At 33.4% G+C, this 14,316-nt stretch overlaps 1 pseudogene; it reads right to left on the reverse strand.

Annotated features, from left to right (window-relative positions):
* Positions 1 to 618: 618 nt before the first annotated feature.
* On the reverse strand, positions 619 to 13,936 carry LOC123818691 (annotated as a pseudogene).
* Between the last annotated feature and the right edge of the window lie 380 nt (positions 13,937 to 14,316).

Genomic DNA, 14,316 nt, shown 5'->3' on the forward strand with positions numbered 1-14,316 from the left:
TGATTATATAGAATCTATTGTGTAAAATTACCACACAGCATTTAAGGATTTGGTTATATTATTTATCATTCCACAATTCTGCTTTTCATTTCAAATTTATTAAAATATTATAATTCAATAAAAGAGTTTTAAAGCAAAAAGATATGATTTTTTTCAAAAAAGAGAACTATGTACTACTAGTCTGATGTCCACTCAAGATAGATAAGACATGTTACACATTCATTTGAGTCATTAAGATTCACATGAACAAAGCAATCTTTGGCTTATAGGTAAGCCAAGATGACAAGTTAAGAAACAAATAACAGAGTTAAATGAAAAAAAGTGGGCAATTTTCAATGCTTTTTTAGCAAGAGAGATTAGTTCTTGACAAAAGCAAAATACTACTAAAAAGGTCTTCATTATTGGAGGCAGAACAATTACCTGGACTAAATTTGGAAAATTGCTTAAAAATAATCTGAGAAGTTAAAATTTAATCTTTAATTTTATAAAAAATATTACTTTTCAAAAATATGCTTATGAAATATGTTGCAGCTCCTATAATATAACAATTGACATGTAGAATAATAAATATTTTATTATTATATTTAATGGTAGTGGTATGGTTTATTAATCTGTGCCTCAGTACAGGCATTGGAGCTTGCCCATGGTACTCTTGATGTACAAAGCCTGGAAGTTCTTTCCTTCATTTTTCAACAATGACACCAGGGAACTGACAGCTAAGTGGATGTTAAACACAAGTTCATGGTGTGTCATTTTCATTCGGCCTCCAGCCGCTGCCAGACACAGTAGCACCTCCTTCATCTGGAATTTGATTGTGTGTTTCACTTCATTGATTTTGGCCACCATGTTCTCATTTTGAGTCAACAAGGAAGGGATCTTGCCAGCCTTATTCAGGCCCAGACCCAGGATTTGTGGAACCTGCTTGATCAGAGACTCTAAAGCCAAAAATGCATCATACTTCTTGGTCAGCTTCTTGATTGGTTTCTTATTCTTGTTGAGTTTCTTCAGTGCCTCAGTGTCCATGTGGGGATATCTACTGGCCTCATCATAAAGCTGCTGGCCCCCTAGAGCCAAACTTGAGGCAGGGAGTGGAATTAAGCCTGACAGTGCCTGAGAAGTGTTTGTTCTTCTGTAGGTCATAGTTTTTCAAGCTCACCTGCAACTCCATCATCTCCAAAAACTTCTACACGTGTGCTGGTTCCCATGCAGGACATAGTGCACCACCTGTTAGAAGGTGTCTCAGGGATTTTGCTGCTCATGATTCCTCCTGCCACAGAAACCAGAAAAGGGCTAAATATTCTTTACTTATGATTTTCCCTCATGTCAACATCCAAGAACACACTTGTTCATAAATGTAATGATCTACCTTCTAGTGAAGCAAGTATGTTACAATAGTGCTAGACATTATTCATTTCTCAGTATTACACCAACAAATAATAACAACATAATAGAGCCAAGATGAAAGTTTATAGCTACTGAAATAATTTGGCACATCACTTTGCTAGATGTGATATAATTTCTGGTCAAATAAATATATATAGTGGTATGTATAGTGGTATGTATAGTGGTTCTATATTTGATTGTGAAGAGAAATACACAGTGTGCTAAGGGAGGAGTCAAAATTATCATAGTAGTAGACATAAAGAATAAATGTAAAATAGTATCCTAGGTAGGATACTAGAATTGAAGATTGGCAATAGGTAACTAAGGAAATTTGAAAATATATATTCTAGTTAATAACAATTTATCAATATAAATTCATGAACTGTGGCAAATGTAGCCTACTTATGCAAGATATTAATAATAATGAAACTGTGTTTTAAGTGCTTGGAAACTTTATGTATTTCATAACTTTGAAATGTTTTTGCAAATATATTCTAAAAAGTTGTTTGTTAAAAAGAAAACAAAAAAATACAGTGCTTCTTTGTCTAGGTGGGTGTATATGTGTTTAGTTGTTGCTACCTATGATGTGTTTTTACCTAACATGAATTATACTTGTATCTTAAGGAAGATTCAAAGTAAATTTTAAAACATGAGTAATGGTTATTAAAAAAATTTTGATATTTAGGAAAGATACATAATTTCTCTGTGCCTTGTAAAAAAAGACAATAGCATTTTCTAAATATATTTATGAAAGTAATATAGCATTAAGTATTGTAAAGAAATAAAGAAGCATATTTTAACACAGTATTAAAAGTAGAGGCATTTTTTCCCAGCTCACACATTTTTGCTTCATATCTAGAAAGGAGAAAATGCTATGTAGTTATAGTCTGTGATTTAGATTTTTAAAATTAATTATGAAATATTATTACTAAATTACAATTATGTTAATTTATAGTCAAATTGTTTAAATATTTTGTTGTTGAAGAAGAGATGAGGTATGCAATATGACATTACTCTTGATAAAAAATAGTTATAGTTGATATGCTTTTGTAAATGCTTAAGAAAACTGTACTTTTACATTTAAGTCAAAATATTTTGTCATTAAACTCATATGTTTGCAGTAATGTCAGCAATATGTATAACAGGATAATAATTGAGGCCAAAGATGTTGTTCACACTATTCTAACACATTCTTACTATTTGTGTGTCTTCAGATAATTTAAAATATCCAAAATATGGTTTTCTCATCTGCTAATGGGAATAATAATGTCTGCTTTCTCTACTTTGTAGAATGTTATGAAGTTAAATAAGATCATGTATATGTGTGTGAATTACGAACTGAAAAGCATCAAAATGATTATTTTTCTGTTTTTGAACTGCTTTTTCCCTTAATAGTAAAAAGGGAAATGGAAATTGAGAAATGTAAACAATTACTATATCAAGCAGTTCTCACATTTATCATTTGGAATTTAAAGTGGTTTCTAATGTAGCCTTGCTCCGACCAGTCACATTTTCCTCAGTGTTTGATTTAGTTGAATGGCAGAGCTTTTTGTTCCAGTGCATTACTCTCTATCTTTCCATAACCAAGCAAGAAACACATCTGACTTATTGCAAATGATATCAACTTCTTGATATCTAAAAATCGACAATTTACTTTAAAGAGCACACACTAGTATTTACTAGGCATTGCCATACCGTATCTGCAATATAATACATATAGTAAAGATAGATATAAGTAAATGGAAGGAAGGAAAAAAGGAAAGAAGAAGGAAGGAAGGAGGGAAGGAAGGAAGGAAGGAAGGAAGGAAGGAAGGAAGGAAGGAAGGAAGGAAGGAAGAAAGAAAGGAAGGAAGGAAAGAAGGAAGGAAGGAAGGAAGGAAGGAAGGGGCAAATATCTGTATGTATTATCTTATGTGCATTCTGTCTGTGTGAATTTCTTTATATATAATTACATCCTAAGAACAAGTAAGCAAGTTACTAAATTTGTGAGTTTTATCTCTAATGGTATTATTGATGAAAATAAGCCTTTGGGGAAAAATATTTTGGCATTTTAGATTTCTCCTGGGACAATGGGGATTAAAGAACATACTTACACAAAAGAAGAAAGAAGTAAAAACTAATTAGTAACTATAGCTTAAATATTTAGAAGCAAAAGTTACTTTGCAGCCTTAAAGTCTTATAAAAAACATTCACTATTAAGATGTTCCTTTGCGGAAAAAAAAATGTTGTTACCTTGTTGGTACATTCTGTACCTTGTTCAGAATCCAATTATTTAAAATTTTATGACCAGTCTGTCATAAAATTTTCTTGTGGAGATTTTTGATAGTTAATCAAATAATTTGGCATCCTTTATCTATTTTATAAAGTGTTAGGTCTATTGCTGATAATCATTGAGACAGCTTTTCCTAGTGTACAAATGATTCATTTGAAGTAGGTTAAGTGCTTTGGGGAAACTTTATTAACTTTTCCGGGAGCCAAGGGTATCATTTAACAAATGGCTACTGTCTCTTCCCATCAAAAGTGGCCTATTACAACCAAGTCATGTATCATATGTCAGGTAAATATAGTTCTTATTTTGTTGATTGAGCTGAAAAGATTAAGAACCTTTCCAAAAGAGGATAAAATGAAGCAGTAAAGAATTGAGACCAAAAAAAAATATGATTCTACTGCTATCCTGTAGTGTTTAGTAAGTCATTAGCTCACACTCCCCCAGATTAGCCAATTTCACGTCAGCATACTACCATATTTCACAGAATTTTTCAATCCACAAGGAGAGTCAAAGCAGTAAGAAAAGTGTTCCTCATTGTCATCAGAGGAGCCACTTACAACTTCTAGTAAACCTGTGTCTAAATCAGTGAAGTGCAAAGCAAGCCAAAGAGTCACTAGGTCACTTCTCCAGGTTGTGACTTTTCAGAATATTTGACAACTTACAAAGAATTATCTGAAATAGGACATCACGATCATTACATGTCTATTATTAAAGTGGTAAATGGATGTGCACTACATACATCTTATAAAATAGGAAGATGTTTTAATGATACTGGATTAAATGATACTAGTGGTCTTGTAAACATATAAAAAGATATTACAGACAATTCTTTCTTTTTTAACTGAGCTTATACACACACACACACACATATATACATACATACATACATACCCGAGGTCTGTCCAGAAAAAGTCCAGCCATTGTTAATATAATGAGAACAGTTTGCACAACACTGATATAACCTGGCAGCCAAGGAGAGAGGACTGGAATGCATATGTGTGAACAATTATGACTTCACTGTACTAGACAGCTGACAGTGGGGGGCGGGGCGGTGGTAGATGTACTTGAGTGAGCATGTGTACTGTGTGGCTGTCACATTCAAAACAACTGAGCAAGTAGAGCAACAGATCTGTATCAAATTTTTCATTAAGTTTCAATATTCCTCTGTGGAAACTCTTCACATGATTCAGAAGGTCACAGCAATGGGCAACTAGTGATTGGCAGCTTCATTATGACGATGCACCTTCTCATGAATCGACTCTTGTCAGAGTTTTTTGGCGAAACATCACATCACCCAGGTGACTCAGCCCTCCTACTGCTCAGATTTGACACCTTGGGATTTCTGGCTTTTCTCAAAACTAAAATCACCTTGAAAGAGAAGAGATTTCAGACTGTTGATGAGATTAAGGAGAATATGAAGAACAGCTGATGGTGATTGGGAGAACTATGTGAGGTCCCAAAGGTGGTTATTTTTAAGGGGACTGTAGTATCATTACCTGTGTACAATGTTTCTTGTATCTTCTTCAATAAATATCTCTATTTGTAATATTACATATATTACATGGCTGGATACCTTCTGGACAGGATATATATACACACATATATACACATAAGACTATATATATGCATATATATAGTTTAACTACTATGTTATATTCATCTATATTGAACAAAAATATATTTTTATTTTAAAACACACACACTCAGATAAGGTCAAGTTAAAGGAGTTCATCATCACCAAGCCCTTATTATATGAAATGTTAATGGGACTTATCTAAGAAAAAGAAGATAAAAAACATGTACAGTAAAATGACAACAAACTCACAGTAATTAACAACCACACCTAGAACAAAAACAAAAACAAACTAAGCAAACAACTAGAACAGGAACAGAACCACAGAAATGGAGATCACATGGAGGGTTAGCAACAGGGGATTGGTGGGAAGATAGAGGGGGAAAAGGTACAGAGAATAAGTAGCATAGATGGTAGGTAGAAAATAGACAGGGAGAGGGTAAGAATAGTATGGGAAATGTAGAAGCCAAAGAACTTATATGTATGACACATGGACATGAACTAAAAGGGGGGAATGTGGGTGGGAGGAGGTGTACAGAGTGAAGGGGAGTGAAGAGGAGAAAATGGGACAACTGTAACAGAATAATCAATAAAGTATATGTTAAGAAAAGAGAAAAAATAAAACACACACTTAAAACTATTCAGATACTCTAGAATTCCAAGATTTCTGGTACAAAAGATGGAGTCCTCAATGACTTAAAATCTAATAATTATTATATTTATAATATAAATTATATAATAAATTAGATGATTTAAACTAAAGAGTAATTATTTTAAGTTATATTTTCTATAGATGCCATCAGAAGCATTTAATTACATGTTCCTGATGCAAACAGCTTTTTTTTGGTAGATAGATTTACTCCTCAAAACTCTCAAAGTCAATGAAAACAAGGGAAATCTGAGAAATTATTACAGTGAAGAGAGGCCTAATAGGAAGTGATAAATAAGTGTAATGTGATAGATGTGATTCTAGAACAGAAAAATGACAGTAAATAAAAACTAAGGGAATATGAATAAAGTATGAATTTTGTTAAAATAATGTATCAGCATTTGTTTTTTAATTGTACCAAAATATCACACTAAAGTAAGACGTAAATAATGGAAGAACGTGGATTTAGGTTATATGGGTACTCTTTGTACTGTCTTCTCACTCTTTCTATAAATCTAGAACTTTTCTAAAATTAAGTATTAAAAATGGAAAAATAATAATGTGTAAAAATTTTCTGCTTAGTTCCTTTATAAATATAAGTTAATGAGATCAGAGATTTTTGATGTTATGCCTCCAGTAATTTTAGTGGCTCTTTTCTACGAATAGTTACTATAAAAATTTCTAAGTGTGGGAATGGGTGTGTGAAGAATTTATGTTAAAAAAAGATCAAGTTTCAACAGAATATATATGTATATATATAGTAGAAATCATGTCTAATAAATTGTGTAGTATATATGTATGAGTATGTGTATATATAATATATTTTAATTATGAACAATAAAATAAAAATGAAAAATAAATTTAAAAGTGTTTACCAATAGAGAGAGAAAAAATATAGAGGATGGTGATAGAAATGTAAGCTAAACCTCTAAATTTAAAATTTTTGAATTTAGGACAAAATAATTGCTCAGGTAATTAAAATGACTTAAGTAGAAAGTATAGTCCATAAGATTAGAATTTTATAAAATTTATTGGGGTGACATTTGGTTCCTTTTTCTCCACAACCTTTCCAAGAGTTGTTGTTTCTTGTCTTGCTGATAATAGCCATTTTAACAGGAAAAAGGTGGTATCTCATTATGGTTTTGATCTGGATTTCCCTAAGAGTTATTGTAGTTGATCATCTTTTCATACATCTGTTGACCATTTGTATGTCTTCTTAAGAGAAGTGTCCATTTGGGTTCTCTGCCTAACTTTATAATTGGATTGTATTTCTCTTGTTGAGTTGTATGAATTTTTTAAATAATTTGGATATTAACCACTTACAGAGGTATTGTTTGCAAATATCTTCTCCCATTCAATTGCTTACTTTTTATTTTGCTGATTATATTGTTTGCTGGGAAACAGCTTTTTAGTTTGATGTAGTATGACTCATTTGTTTCTGTTTTTAATTCCCTTGCCTTTTTTTTCCTCACAGGAGGATGGTTTTTCAATTTTTTATAATTTTTACATCATCACCCAAGCACATTATCCCATTGCTTTTAGAGAGAGAGGAAGGGAGAGAAAGAAACATGGATGTGAGAGAAAAGTGTTAATTGATGCCTTCCATTCTCACCTGGTGCCTGGACCAGGGATTGTACATGCCTGGACCAGGGATCAAACACAACCTAGTATGTTTCCTGACCAGGAAAAAATCTGCAGCTTTTCAGTTACCAGATGATACTCTAGCCAGCCTAGCCATACTACCAGGGCTAATTCTCTTACCATAAAATCTTTTCTAAGACCAAGGTCCATAAGTTTAGTACCTATGTTTTCTTCTATGAAATTTATTGTTTCAGGTCTTTGATCCATTTGGGGTTAAGTTTTGTATATGAGGGCAAACAGCAGTCTAGTTTGTATTCTTTTGCATGTGACTTTCCATTTTTCCCAGCACTATTTATTGAAGAGAGTTTTCTTTCTCCACTGTATACTTTTTTTGGTCTCATTACCAAAAATTATTTGTGTGTGTGTATATATATATGTGTGTGTGTGTGTGTGTGTGTGTGTGTGTATTTATTTATACATAATTACACACACATATATAATATGCACATATGTATATGAGATATAGATACAAGTATAAGTATACAAGGGTCAGCCTGGAAAAGTCCAGCCATTGTTAATATAATGAGAAGGATTTGTGCAACATCTATGTAACCTGGCAGTCAAGGAGAGAGGACTAGAATGCGCATGTGTGAACAATGTCTACTTCACTGTAGTAGTCAAAGGTGGGTGGTAGATAGGGTTGAGTGAGCATGTGTACTGTGTGGCTGTCACATTCAAAATAACTGAGAGAGTAGAGCAATGAATCTGCATCAAATTTTGCATTAAGCTTGAACATTGCTCTGTGGAAACTATTTGGATGCTTCAGAAGGCCACAACTATGGGCAACTGGTGATGGGCAGCTTCATCACGACAAGGCACCCACTCACACATCAACTCTCATGCAGTGTGTTTTGGTGAAGCATCAAATCACCCAAGTGACTCAGCCCCACTACAGCCCAGATTTGATGCTGTATGACTTCTGGCTTTTCCCAAAACTAGAATAACCTTTGAAAGGGAAACAATTTCAGACTGTTGATAAGATTCAGGAAAATGTGACAGGGCAGCTAATGATGATTGGGAGAACTGTGTGAGGTCCCAAGGTACCTACATTGAAGGGGATTGAAGCATCATTGTTCTTTGTACAACATGTCTTGTATTTTTCACTAAATGTCTCTATTTTTCATATTACATGGCTGGAAACATTCTGAACAGACCTTGTACATATCTATAGATAGATAGACAGATAGATAGATAGACAGATTTTTTTTTCTGGGCTCTCAGTTCTGTTCCTTGACTTGTGTAACTGTTTATTTGCCCTTACTGTGTTTTGATTATTGCTGCTTTGTAGTGTAATTTTAAGTGAGTCAGTGTTATACCTCTGCCTTTTTTCTCCCTCAGGATTTCTTTGACTATGCACTGTCTTTTTTGGCTCCATAGAAGTTTGTTGATTTTTGTTCTATTTTTTAAAAATGCCATTGAGATTTTGTTGGGGATTAAATTAAATCTGTATGTTGCTTTGGGTAATATGGCCATTTTAACTATGGTTCATTCTAATACATAAACATGGAATATCTTTTTGTTTCTTTGTGTCTTCCTCAATTTCTTTTAATAATATTTTATAGTTTTTAGTGTATAGATCCTTCACATTCTTTGTTAAGTTCATTCCTAGATCTTTTATTCTTTTTTTATACAACTGCAAAAGGAATAGTCTTTGTTTTTATTTTTTTCTGATATTTCTGTTTTATATATAAGAACATAATGGTTTTTGTATAATGATATGTTTTATCCTGAAACTTTTCTGTATATGTTTATTATTTCTTACAGATTTTATAGAGTTTAAGGTTTTCTACACAGAGAATCAATGAAGATAATGAATTGAAATACAATATATAAAAGATCAATAAGTTTATAATGTCACTCTCCATTGTTAATTGTTGAGGCAACAACTAAGTATTTTAAAAATTGATGAATTAATAAGTGGAACCTAATCAACAAAGCAAACATGCAAGCAAAATATAACCAGGGAAAGTAAAATTAAGAACAAACTGACAGTAACCAGAGGGAAGGTGGGAAGGGATAATGGAGGAAAAAGGCGGAAGGGTTGTCAAGGGACATGTATAAAGCACACATAGATAAAACCAAAGGGCAGTAGAATAAAGGATAGGGTGGATGGGGTGGGGGGATTGGTGGGTGGGGGAAAATTGAGACAACTGTACTTGAACAACAATAAAAAATAAAATAAAAAGAAATATATTGAAAAAGAAAAAATGATGAATTAAAAGAGAGAATCAAGGATTTGTTATCTCTTCCTTCACTGATCATATTTGATGCACCCAAGCAGTTGGTATGGTAAATTTCTTGTTCGGGTCATTACCAATTTAGCATAGCTATTAAATGCAGAATAATAGAACTACAGAATCATTATTTTGCCACTCTTCAGGAAATAATGAGGCCACATTTATGATCTATGGCTACTAAAACCATTAGTTGAATGTTTGAAGTAGAACTGTATAACAAATGAACAATGTGGTGGTTTAAAGCAAATATTATAATAGATGAATCAGTCTGAAACACCTAAAATCACTAGTTTTAGCATCACAGAAAAGTGGAATGAGTGGATATCATGAGCCTTGTCATATAATCAAATAAAAAATCCAAAATACATTAAGTGGCTCACAATTATTTATATAGTCTCCTCAATAATCAATCTTAATCCATCTTTCTTAGATTTTTTTTGTGATAGAACTTTGACTAATACAGGAGATAGTATCAGTAGTAGCCCCAAGAAAGTGTCTTTCAAGATAAAAATTTTATCCTGGATTACTTACATATTTATGAACCCAAGGTAAACTTCTTGGTAGAGGAAAAATGGCTTACTAGTAAATTTTTGCTCAGTCACAATTACTCAACTGAACTTCAATGGTGAGGAGTATGGGGTTCCATTTAGAAGACAAGAGGATTTTGCAGAACCAAAAAAAATGATTGTAAAACTTCGAGGTGGCTATTTTCCTTAAGCCAGGATAAAGGTAGGAAATGATGCTATACAGTTATGCTTTCTGATTTCCAAAGTTTCTGGAATGTAAGGATAGGTATAACTGCTTTTTAGAAATTATCAGTTACCTCTCATAAGGTCACAGTTACCTTTGTAGATACAATAAGTACAATAACAATAACAATGTCTTTTTAAAAAATCATCAAAATAAAAAAAACACTTAATATTTGGTTAATCTGGTTTGTAGTAAATGAATGTCTTTTGTGTCTATTTTACTTTTCTGTATCTATGCATTTTTATTTTCTTTTTATTGTAGAGAAAACATATAAAATGATATTTACTCTACTAAATGTGTTACTCATCAGTATTGTTACCTATTGGTACAAGTTTTATAGCAAATCTCTGGCAGTTTTTCAGCTCGAATTACTGGATCTGAATATCCATTGACGAGCAATGTTTCATTTCCCCCTCCCCTAGCCCCTGGTAAGCATCGTTCTACTTTCTACTCCTATGAGTTTGACTATTTTAGATACCTCATACAGGTTCAATTTATCATATGACTGGCCTATTTCACTTAGCATAATGTCCTCAAGGTTCACCCATTCTGTAGCATATGAAAGGATTTCTTTCTCTTTATGGCTAAATAATATTCTATTATAGAATATAGATATAGATATAGAGATATAAAATCACATTTTCTTTATTCATTCATTTATCAATAGACACTCAAGCCATTATGTTATAGGAAAAGCTTCAGTTTCACTATTGAGTATAACATTAGTTTCCTTCTATTCCTGGTTTGTTGAGTGTTCTTATCATAAAGGTATATTTTTTAATGTCTTTTCTATGTCTATTGAGATGACCATGTGATTTTATTCTTTTGGTCTGTTAATGTGGGGTATCACATTATTCCGTTTTTGTTTTTGTTTTTTTAACATTGAGCCATCCTTGTATCCCAGGGATGAGTTCTACTGAGTTATGGTGTATGATCATTTTAAGGTTCTGTTGAACATTTAAAAACATCCAATTTGATAGTATTTTGTCGAGGAGTTTTGCATTTGTATTCCTCAGGAACACTGGACTGCAGATTTTTTTCTAGTTGTGTTTTTTAATGACTTTGGTATCAAGGTAGTGAGGGCTTCATAAACTGATTTTTGAAGTGTTTTCTCCATTTTTTTTACAAAAATTTGAAAAAGATTGATGTTAAATCTTCTTTACATGATCCAGTTTCTCTACATCTTCACCAGCATTTAATGTTAACACTATTTTTTAATTTTATTTTAGCCATTTTGATAGGTATGTAATGATATCTCATTGTGGACTTGATGCATTTCTCTGTCCCATTGATTTGTGTTTTACTCTTTCACAAATACACCACAGATTCCATGATTGTAGCTATATAGTAACCTAAAGATTGGGAAGAGTGATTTCTCCCAATTGATTTTTCTTTTACAAAATAGTTTTGGCAGTGCTGTGATTTTTATCTTATTATATAAATTTTATAATATACTTGTCTATATCTTTAAAAAGCCTTGCTAAATTTTAATAGGAATTGCAATAAATCTAAATATTAAATTTGGGAAAATGAAGATTGTTTTACTCATTTGAATTTTATAACCCATAAATTTTTATTTTATTTTGTTCATGTTCCCTTAATTTAAACTGCTATTATCTTTAACTGTAATGTTTATATAGTTCATTTCTGTTGTCCTGACTTTATGATCAGCTGAATTTTCCAAACGTTTAACATACTAGATACCACATTAATATTTTGAAAGTACAACAATCTAACATACACAATTTACAAATAATTCTTTCTCTAAGCAAACACTCCCTTTTGTTCCTCTGTTTCTGCTGAAAGCATAATTGCTCCTAGTTATTTGGTACAACATTCTTTCTCATATGAAAGCATTTTCTATTCTTTGCTACTTCATAACTTGTTGATGTCAAATTCTATTGAATGACCTTAGATATAATTTTTTTCATATGTATTGTGTTTTTCCTTTCAACTGAAGCAACCTCATATTAAATCTACTTTACATATTACTGTATTATTGATGTAGCCTCTTAATCAATATATGCTTCAAATATCTCTCTCTTTCAACCCATTCAAAATATAAACCAAATTTTCATTCAAGAAGATAAACATGTTTAAGCTACTATTATAGTTTAAGCTACTCTGATGTTATATACAAATAATTAATGGTGGCACTATTAGTTTTAAATGGGGAATCTGATCAGTTAATTAGATCCTTATATTTTTTGTTTTAATAAAGCATTTACCAAGAAGAAAAATAAGACTGGATAGAACCTTACAAATGGTCTACGTCTCCCTCTTAAGTGGCCTTACTAAGATCTCATTCTTATTAAAATTCTTGTAGTCTGAGAACTGGGAAGAAGAAAAGACAGGGGGAAAGAGTATGAGGGGTATGTGGTATGGTTTTGTTTGTGTGTATGTGTGCTTGTGTTATTAAAGAAGGAAACTTAACCTGTTGTGCAGTTTGGACGGGTTCATTAAAAAGGAGACTGATAGGAGGGTCAGGATAATGGCATAGGTGAATGTGGTACTCCAGTCCTCCCAAAACCACATCAAAATTACAGCTAAAGTAAAGTTTTGTAAATAAAATTATGAAAATGAACAAACATCATTCAAAACCACTTTAAGTCTAGTGAAACAGAACTCCTATAACTAAGGCTATGAAGAAGAAGCAACATTGAGGGAGAGGCAAAGCCATGCACAGGCTGGTCCTGTACCCACATGGTTGGGATAAAAATTGGGAGAGTTATCTTGGATGTAGAAATATCCCCTGAGAAGTAACAGGTCCCAGCCACACATCATGCACCCCATCCCATGGTTTCTGTGTTATGAAGAGAAGTCCTCACAACTTCTGGCTCTAAAAGCCAGCTCAAATTGTGGCTAATTGAGAAGGGTAGTTGCTGCAGTCTCAGGCATTCCTTTTAAAGGCTCCATACAGACTTACTCAGACTCATTTACTCATAGTTCCAGAACTTGTACATCAAGGATATACAAAGAGAATCTGAGTAGTTAAGGCAACAGCATAGAATGAAAGGGCAGGTTTCTCACACACAGAAATGATGACAGAGGCCACTGTTCCTTTTCTGGGCCCCACAGAACCAGTGGGTGGTCACCATATCTGAGTCTCCATCAACCTGGCTAACACTATTCTCCTGACCTTGGTGATTCCCTAGGACCCAACTCCACCCAACTTTCAGGCCCAAGCAAAGCTTTTTACAGTGTCTTATCAATACAAATGACAGGTCTTGACTCATGCTTCAGACTTCCCCAAAATCTTTCAAGCAAGCATCATCCACATACCTCTTGTTGACTGCAATCCTGGCACTAGCAGCAGCCAAGCCTGACGTGCACCTTGGTCTCTCATGGGCAGTTCCAAGCCCAGCACAAGTAATAGTCATCTGCAAATGGCTTTGCAACTCACTCTGGGTGGTCCTAGACACGGCACAGGTCATGGCTCCTCTTGGCCTGCATATCTTGAGGGGCCCCATAGCCAACTCACCTGGTGGACAGCTTCACACCATGTTAAAGCACCACCCAACCACTTTACAAAGCTACACATCCAAGGAGCTAACTCAGCAAGCACCAGAGCCCCACTGAAATAAGTCCTACTCCATAGGGTTTTCCCCTGCATATTTCATCCTCTACAGTAGTCAGAGCCAGTACACCAAGCAGATAAGCCTGGGAGTAAATCCCAATAAGGTACCAATAGTAATCAAGACTCAACTGAAATAAGAGTGTATACAGTCCACATAGAAGGGAGCGTAAGTGGAATGCCCAGCTCGGGTAATAGGGGAGGCTGTGCCACTGGACCCTACAGGATACCTATGACATA

Source organism: Phyllostomus hastatus, unplaced genomic scaffold (genome assembly GCF_019186645.2).
Source record: "Phyllostomus hastatus isolate PE091 unplaced genomic scaffold, TTU_PhHast_1.1 phas_contig_29, whole genome shotgun sequence".
Lineage (NCBI taxonomy): Eukaryota > Metazoa > Chordata > Mammalia > Chiroptera > Phyllostomidae > Phyllostomus > Phyllostomus hastatus.